This window comes from Crinia signifera, chromosome 3, assembly GCF_055691185.1.
Source record: "Crinia signifera chromosome 3, ASM5569118v1, whole genome shotgun sequence".
NCBI classification, from domain to species: Eukaryota; Metazoa; Chordata; class Amphibia; order Anura; family Myobatrachidae; genus Crinia; species Crinia signifera.
Window position 1 is genome coordinate 146,334,965 of NC_139219.1, and position 8,782 is coordinate 146,343,746.

Here is an 8,782-nt window from a genome sequence, read left to right on the forward strand (position 1 = left end):
TTAAATTAGTGGTAAATTTTGGTCGATACAGTTTTTTTTTTTTTGTGAAAAATACCAAAATGTCGTAAAAAAATGGAACATTTTGCTATTTGCAAAATGTAAAATTTTCTGCTTGTGAGACAAATAATCATACCACTCAAAATAGTTAATAACTAACATAAACCATATCTAAACTTTATTATTACATCATTATTTCAACCTCCTTTAATTTTTTTGGACACTAGGGGGCAGCAGAGTCTAAATTTTACACATCACACAGTTTAACGCTGCTTTTGGCTGTTCACGTTTGAACAGCCAATCGCAGCGATCGCCCATGACGGGGGGCATCGCTGCCCCCCCTGGGCAATGAGGGAGGATGTCTGCTGTCAGGGACAGCAGACATCGTCCCTCTGTCACCGCGTCTGTAGACGCGGTGACAATTCAAAGGCATGACGTACATTTATGCCATGTGTCGGGAAGTACATCCCGACCATGACGTAAATGTACGTCAAATGTCGGGAAGGGGTTAACTGATATCCGCTTGCATAACAATACAAGCATCAAAGCTTACACTATGACCGAACAAAAGAAAGGGAAAGAAAAGAAAACAACAGACACAGGAGGAGTAAGGACAAGACAAGGGGATATAGGGGGTTATTCTAGTCCATTCTTTCTGACAAAATCCTTCTTAGATGGACAAAACCATGTGCACTGCGGGTGGGGCAGATGTAACTTGTGCAGAGAGAATTAGATTTGGGTGGGGTTTTTCTTCAAAGTGAGATCTATATTGAAGTGTAAAATCATGCAGTCAGTATTTTCCCTGCACAGAAACAAAATAACTCACCCAAATCTAATTCTCTCTGCACATGTTACATCTGCCCCCCTGCAGTGCACATGGTTTTGTCCATCTAAGAAGGATTTTGTCAGAAAGAATGAACTAGAATAAACCCCATAGAGACCACACACCATAGACTGACATCTAAATCAATTAAGATGAATCGCCAAGCTCAGGCGAATATAAGACTGTTATATCAACTGGTTCACTATAATTAGTAGAATACCCCTGCCTCTCCCGATATTCAGTCCACCTAAACCATTTAATATGAATTGAGGAGGGGGAGGAAGAATATTTACAACCAGCCGTCTCGAACATGAAGTGTCTTTGAGTAGGGCTAATGTCACCTGGGATATGTTGAGCGGGAGAGCTTCGGTTTTAGAGGTATTCAGTTTGTAATACGATACTTTTGCATAATTTTCGAGGATGGTATGCAGCCTAGGGAGAGAAGTTACAGGATTTAGCAGACATAGTAGGATATCGTCAGCAAACAGGCTAATTTTGTGCGATATACTCCCAATCTTGGGTCCCTCCACACCTGCATCCCTTCTAATAGTCTCAGCTAGGGGCTCGATAGCCAATGCAAATATAAGGGGCGACAGAGGGCACCCCTGTCTGGTACCATTAGCAATATCAAACCCCGAGGAGAGATTGCCATTGACAAAAACACTTGCAGATGGAGCAGAGTAAAGGGCTAAGATGGAGTCTAAAAATCTTCCCTGAAAGCCAAAAGACACTAGTACAGATTTCAGATATCCCCAGTGTAATCTGTCAAAAGCTTTTTCTGCGTCCAACGATAGAACCAGCAGAGGGGTCTTATGGAAATCACAATATTCAATGATATTAAAGACTCTGCGGGTATTATCTGGGGCCTGCCTTCCCGGAACAAAACCAACCTGGTCTGCAGCTATAATTGTGGCAATTCCAAAACTGGGTAAGCCCCCTTCTTCAGTTCAAAATTTTCGCCCAATTGCGCTGCTAAACACCGATGTCAAACTATTTGCTAAACTAGTCGCAAACCGCCTATGCCCCATAGGCAGTTTGCGACTAGTTTAGCAAATAGTTTGACATCGGTGTTTAGCAGCGCAATTGGGCGAAAATTTTGAACTGAAGAAGGGGGCTTACCCGGTTTTGGAATTGCCACAATTTGTGCTTCCAACATTTCTTTTGGAAATCCCCTAGAATTTGATGCCTCATTGAAAACATTTAATAGTATTGGAGCTAAGTCCGTTTTATAACTTTTATAGAAATTGGTCGGATATCCATCCGGTCCAGGAGCCTTGTCCCGGGGCAAATCATCAATTGCTTTTTCAAGTTCAGAAAGGGACCACGGGGAATCTAAGGCTAGACAGGTCTCAGAGTCTAATTTGGGTAAGTCTAACTTGTTTAGGAAGGACCGGATGTCTGCTTCTAAAGGTTGGGGTGTACCAGAATCCGAATGCAAATTATATAGCTGAGAGTAATATTCTGCAAATGCGTTGGCTATATCGTTCGGATCAGAGACATTGGAGCCCTTAGACGTATAGATATGATGAATGCGGGCTTTGGCTCGACGTCCTCTCAATTTGCGGGCCAAAAGTCGACCAGCTTTGTTACCTAAAACGTAAAATCTCTGATTTAAACGAGACAAATTTCGCTGCACCACCTGGAGGGAAAAGGCATTCACCCTCTCCCTCGCAGAGAGCAACAGTCTATAAATGGATTTATTAAGGGGATCCGCTTTATGCGCCTCTTCTAGTCTGGCCATCTCCTTTTCAGCCAGCGCAAAATTAACTTTATGGGCTCCCTTGAGCCTAGCTGCAGTTTATATGGCCGCCCCGCGTATCACTGCTTTAAAGGAGCACCAATGATTAAAAACTGAGGTTTCTTCGGGGGTATTAGTGTGCAGATACATTTTTATAGCTTGCTGGATGGATTGGAAAGCCTCCGGCTGGGACAAAATATAATTGCCCAGCCTCCAGGGACCTGGGGATGTCCTGCGGTCTCCTATATCCCAAACCACTAATAGAGGGGAATGATCAGACCAAGTCATAGATAAAATGTAAAAAACAGTCAGAACCAAGTCAATCCTAGAGTATGAGGAATGCACATGGGAGTAGAAAGAGTAGTCCCTAACCGTCGGGTGTTTGGTGCGCCATGCGTCATAAAGATCATATTCGCCCAGTAAGTGTCTAAAACCAGAGGGGTTGTCAGGGGAGGACAGTGGGCCATGAAGGGAAGATTTTGTCAGACGGGACCTGTCAATTGTGGGATCTACAACCAAGTTAAAGTCACCTAACATCATTATGGCACCTTTTGCACAGCGCTGAACAGTCGCACATAGTCTCCTACAAAAATGTAGTTGTCTAGAGTTAGGGGCGTAGCACGATACCAGGGTAACCACTATACCATCTAAGGTCCCAACCAATATGAGGTACCGTCCTTCTGGATCTGCAAGTTGGGATTCTAAAATAAAGGGGCAGTTGTGCGAGAAAAGAATGGCTACTCCCGCTTTTTTAGTCGGGCCGTTTGCCATATAACAATGGGGGAAGCGGCCGTCAGAGAAGCGAGGAGGGTCAGAGCTTCTAAAATGAGTTTCTTGAATTGCCGCTATATCCGCCCTCATTTTATAGAATGTGGAAAGTGCCAGTTTCCGCTTTTGTGGGGAATTTAAACCCTTGACATTTAATGATATAACATTAACCATAATAGATACAAAAGAGGTATGTAATACTGTATAGACATGAAAACAATAATATTAGCCAAATATAGTCTAGGTGTGTAGGGGGTGAGACAGAAGACAAACAACACACAGGAGGGAGACACGGTAGTGATATAACACATAGAGAAACACAGAAAAATCAAACAGACTCCATGTGGAGTCCTAGTAAGGCGCCAAAGAAGCAACGCCTCACCCATCAGATGTGTCCAGTAGTGTCCAACCACCCCACGGCCAACCAGACATCAGACATCTATATAAGCAAATAACAATATTGACAACAAAATCCTAGCATTGCGCAGAGGTCTCTGGTGAAGAGGATCAAAGTTGTTAAGATAAACCTTAGGCAGCAACAGGGGCAGACACAAAGATGTCTCCACCGCTGTTGTATTCGATTACCTCTTTTTTTTTTTAAATATATATATTAATTTCACGAGACCAGAGATCTATGGGCATATGTAACGCACATATTAGAATGACAACGTACAAACAACAATGCTGTAAAATAAAAGATAAAATATCTCATGTCTAAATCACATGGGAGTATACAGGATAGAAGAAGTGCAGTACACCAGAAGTGCAGTACACCATACAACAAGGAGCAGTATTCTACACCACACCATTAGTATAGTGGCAATTGGAAGCAACAGAAAGAAGAGAACCCTGTGAAAAATCAAAACAAATAAACCATAGTTACTTCCCAACCATCGACCAGTCCTGATGAAGTCGACGGTCCAGGGAAGGAGCACTTGGGCCATCGGCAAGGTTCCACTTATCAAGGAGCCTCATACCATCCTCAACGATCCCCCTCAATTTGAGATTGTTTCTACGAGAACGGTCTTCCAGATCTGCCACCTTGCCTTCCAGAGAGTCGTGGGAGTCTATTAAGGCATTGTGAGATCCCACAATCTCCCCCATTTTGGTTTCTAAATGGCCAGTACGGTCCCCAAGATCGTCAATGGAATGCTGGCATGTTTGTAGCATTGTGCGGAATTCAGAAGTGACATCGTCTTTGAATTGGTGGAACAAAAGCCGCAGAGTGCCAACTGTTAAGGGTTCAGTATCCTCCAATTGTAACGGGGGTGAGGTGTTTTGAGGTGTAGAGTGATCTGTAGGGAGAGGTGAGGGGGTAGGCAGAGGTGTATGGGCAGCGGTGGGTGTGACCACACTGTGAATGGCGGGGCGCTGAGGAGATGGTTTGAAGAAGGAGATCTGGGAAACAGCCTTGGAGGCCTTGTGTTTTTTGGAAGGCATGGTGCAAGACGAATATAAGAAATAAGGAGAAATATATCTAATAGAAACCTTATATGATGTGGTATAAACAGCAGCTATCCGGTATATCCCATCAGCAGGTCATTATGTCACAGGTGGCCATGGGGTGGTGCGAAGGAAGCCATGGGGTTGGGTAACTACATCCAAGCAATAGGTAGTGCTCACAGCGTGGCTGCTAGGTTTGCCCAGGCAAGCAGGGCACTAATGATCGGTCCAGCCAGGGGTGGCAGGCGAGAGTTAGATTTGCCACGTCTTGCCGCACAGAGCTCACAAGGCGGATGTAGGTCCAAGTCTAGGTCCCGGGGTACCCCAAGTGGGGAGGTCGCAACCCGCAGGGCAGGTGATAATCCGTTCCCAGCTCTGCGGCACCCCCCAATGCATCCACCAGAACTCTGGAGGCAGCTCTCTGTCCCTTCCACCTATGATATAGATAATTCATGTTTAAATTAAACTGCCACAAGTAAAGACAATAAACAGAAGTGTTTTAAATCCTGCACCTAAAGAACAGAGTTTAATGCGTTTTTACTGAACTTACTGAGCATTCAGTAAAGAGTTTGTTGGACATTAGAAGACACAGAGGTGCACCATTCTATTAAGAGCAAACAAACAAAAGGGATTTACCCTGTTTTTTTTTTCACCAAGTTTATTTTCTTGATCACATCAATTACAGAGCATCCTCCCCCCCCCCCCCCCCCCCCCCCCCAAAAAAAAAAAAAAAAAAAAATCACGTTCCGGAGAAAACACCATATTCACAATTGCAACCATGAAAATGGGTCATTTATCAGGGATTTTTTTCTCCTGCCAAAGTCAGTCACTTTGCACTAGGACAAGCTCGTACTCTCTTTTACTAAGCTAAAGTATGGCCATCCCTAAGCAGCAGCAGGGGAAGTCCTGCACAACTCCTTCACTGCGGTGCCGATCCCCTCCCCTCATCTTAGCATCAGGGTTCACGACAGCATGTGCCGAGCTGTGATTGGAGGAGCTTGGCACATGCTGATTAAAGGAGCCCCTGATTGAAGGATCGACATGATTCTTTAATCCTTGAAGCAAGCACTGAGGCTCTCGCAGCATGGCTCCCTCTGTTAGTATAACCTCTGCTTTGTCTGTAGCTCCGGCCTCTCACTGCAGCTTCTCCCTCTTTCTGTCTCTCTCTGCTCATTATCTGTGCCCATCTCCCTGCCCATCATCTCTCCCACTCTTTCTGCCCAGTATCTGCCCCCTCTCCCTGCCCAGTATCTGTCCTGTCCCCCCTCCTTCCCACCATTTGTCCACCTCTCCCTGCCCAGTATATGCCCCCTCTCCCTGCCCAGTATCTACCCCCTCTCCCTACCCAGCATCTGTCCCACCCTCTCCCTGCCCATAATCTGCCCCTACTCCCTGCCCAGTATATGCCCCCTCTCCCTACACAGTATCTGCCCCCTCTCCCTGCCCAGCATCTGTCCCACCCTCTCCCTGCCCAGTATCTGCCTTCCTCTCCCTTCCCAGTATATGCCCCCTCTCCCTGCCCATCATCTGTCCCACCCCCTCTCTGCCCAGTATCTGCCTTCCTCTCCCTGCCCAGCATCTGTAATGTCTTCCCTCCTGCCCACCATCTTTCCCCCTCTCCCTGCCCAATATATGCCCCCTCTCCCTGCCCAGTATCTGCCCCATCTCACTACCCAGCATCTGTCCCACCCTCTCCCTGCCCATAATCTGCCCCTACTCCCGGCCCAGTATATGCCCCCTCTCCCTGCCCAGTATCTGCCCCCTCGCCCTGCCCAGCATCTGTCCCACCCTCTCCCTGCCCAGTATCTCACCTACCCTCTACCTACCCGTAATCTGCCCCCCTCTCCCTACCCAGCATCTGTCCTGTCCCCTCTCCTGCCTACCATCGGTCCCCCTCTCCTTGCCCAGTTTCTGCCCCCTTTCCCTGCCCAGCAACTGTCCCACCCTCTCCCTGCCGAATATCTGTCCCACCCACTCCCTACCCATCATCTGTCCCCTCTCCCTGCCCAGTATCTGTCCCACCCTCTCCCTACCCACCATCTATCCCCCTCTCCCTGCCCAGTACCTGCCTTCCTCTCCCTGTCCAGTATCTGTCCTCTATCCTAGCTCATTAGCTGTTCCACCCCCGTCTCTCTCCAGTATCTGCATTCCTATCCCTGCCAAGCACCTGTCCTTTCCCCCCCCTCTCACTGCCCAATATCTGGCCCCTCTCCCTGCCCATTATCTGTCCCACCCCCTCTCTGCCAATCACCTGCCCTGTACCCCCCCCCCTTCTGCCCTCCATCTGTCCCCCTCTCCCTGCCCAGTAACTGCCTTCCTCTCCCTGCCCAGCATCTATCCTGTCCTGTCTCCTGCCCACTACTACTGTGGGCAGTATGTGCATAAGGTGCATTACTACTGTGGACTTTATGTGAAATGGGTACTACTATACTGTGCCCACACTACTATTGTGGACATTTTGTTTATAATTAACACTACTATGGGAGTTATGTATAGGGTGCAATACTTCTGTGTTTTTTTAAAGTGGCACCACAGTGGGCATTATGCTAAGGGACCACTACTGTGGGTATTGTGTATAAGGGGCACTACTGTGGGCTTTGTGTATAAGGGACACCATGTGTGATGTACTGTGAATAGGATTGTGTTACTATTTGGTGTAACTGAATATGGGATGGAGGGCGCAAATATAGAGTTTGCAGGAGGGCGCCGGACACCCTAGACCCGGCCCTGTGTACAAACCATATGGACCGGAGTATCTTTTGGATCCCTGTCTGGGGAGTTTTGCATAAAGAAGATATATCATCCATGTTTTGTAAAAGGTATGTCTGTATGCAAAATGAAATGCCTACACTGTTCATACAAACAGGGCTGCCATCAGGAATTTTGGGGCCCATGACTCATTTCCAGTCCAGGCCCTGGCACCTCCATCTCACTTGACTTACCATAACCCGGATCCTGCTCCTTCATCTCCTCTTCTGCTGATGCTGAGCTGCAGCCCAGAGGTCCCAGAGCGCAGGCTTCTTAAACTCACAATGCCAGGGACCAATTAAAATGCAGCACTGGCTGGTGAGCCAATCAGAGCTCACATACTGACAGCCACTCTGATTGGCTGCCGGTATGCGTGCTCTGATTGGCTCAAAAGCCGGTGCAGCATTTTAATTGGCTGCCAGCATCCTGGGTTGAATAAGCCTGCGCTCCGGGACCTGCTTTGTTTAGAGCACTGAGCGCAGCGCAGTGGAGGCAGTAGGGGAGTTGCGGTGGGGAAAATTAGTTGCCTGGGCCCTTCCAGAGGCCAGGGCCCGGGACAGCTGTACCCACAGCACCCCCCTATTGGCAGCCCTGCATACAAAAGTTATCCTACATAAATCTTTCCTGTGTGTTTTGATGGCTGATCAACAAAGCCTACTCTGCAACAGATCTCCCACTGAATGAAAGGAATGTCTGACTGTGAATGCTTCATCCTTTCAGAAAGAGCAACATTGTTAATTCTCACCAGTTCTATATACATCTATGACTCTTTATGTATTTGAGCTTATGACATACAAATATTGAACTTTTATTCAAAATCAAGTTGTAATTTGTTCTTTTGTCACAAGAGGGTGCTGTTACCCTGACATTTCTCTAAAACAGACCTACGGTAGTTTGTGTTCAGATTTCTTTCAAATTGATGTAACACTTTAATATTTTATTGCTATACTTCAATAAATGTTATATAGTCAGTATGTTTTTTTAATCCTTGAATTTATAACTTCATTTTTATTTAGCAAAGCTTGTGCAATAGTTTGATAATTATATATTTCTTTATTCATGGGAATCGGTACATCTGTTAGACCAGACTTAGGTCTACAGTCATTAGGTCGACCCCGGAAGGTTGACTGTCCCCAATGTCGACAGGGTTAAAGGTCGACATGGGTCAAGGTCGACATGACTTAAGGTTGACATGGGCCAAGGTCGACATGGGTTTAGGTCGACAGTCATTAGGTCAACATGAGTTTTTCACAGTTTTTTTTACC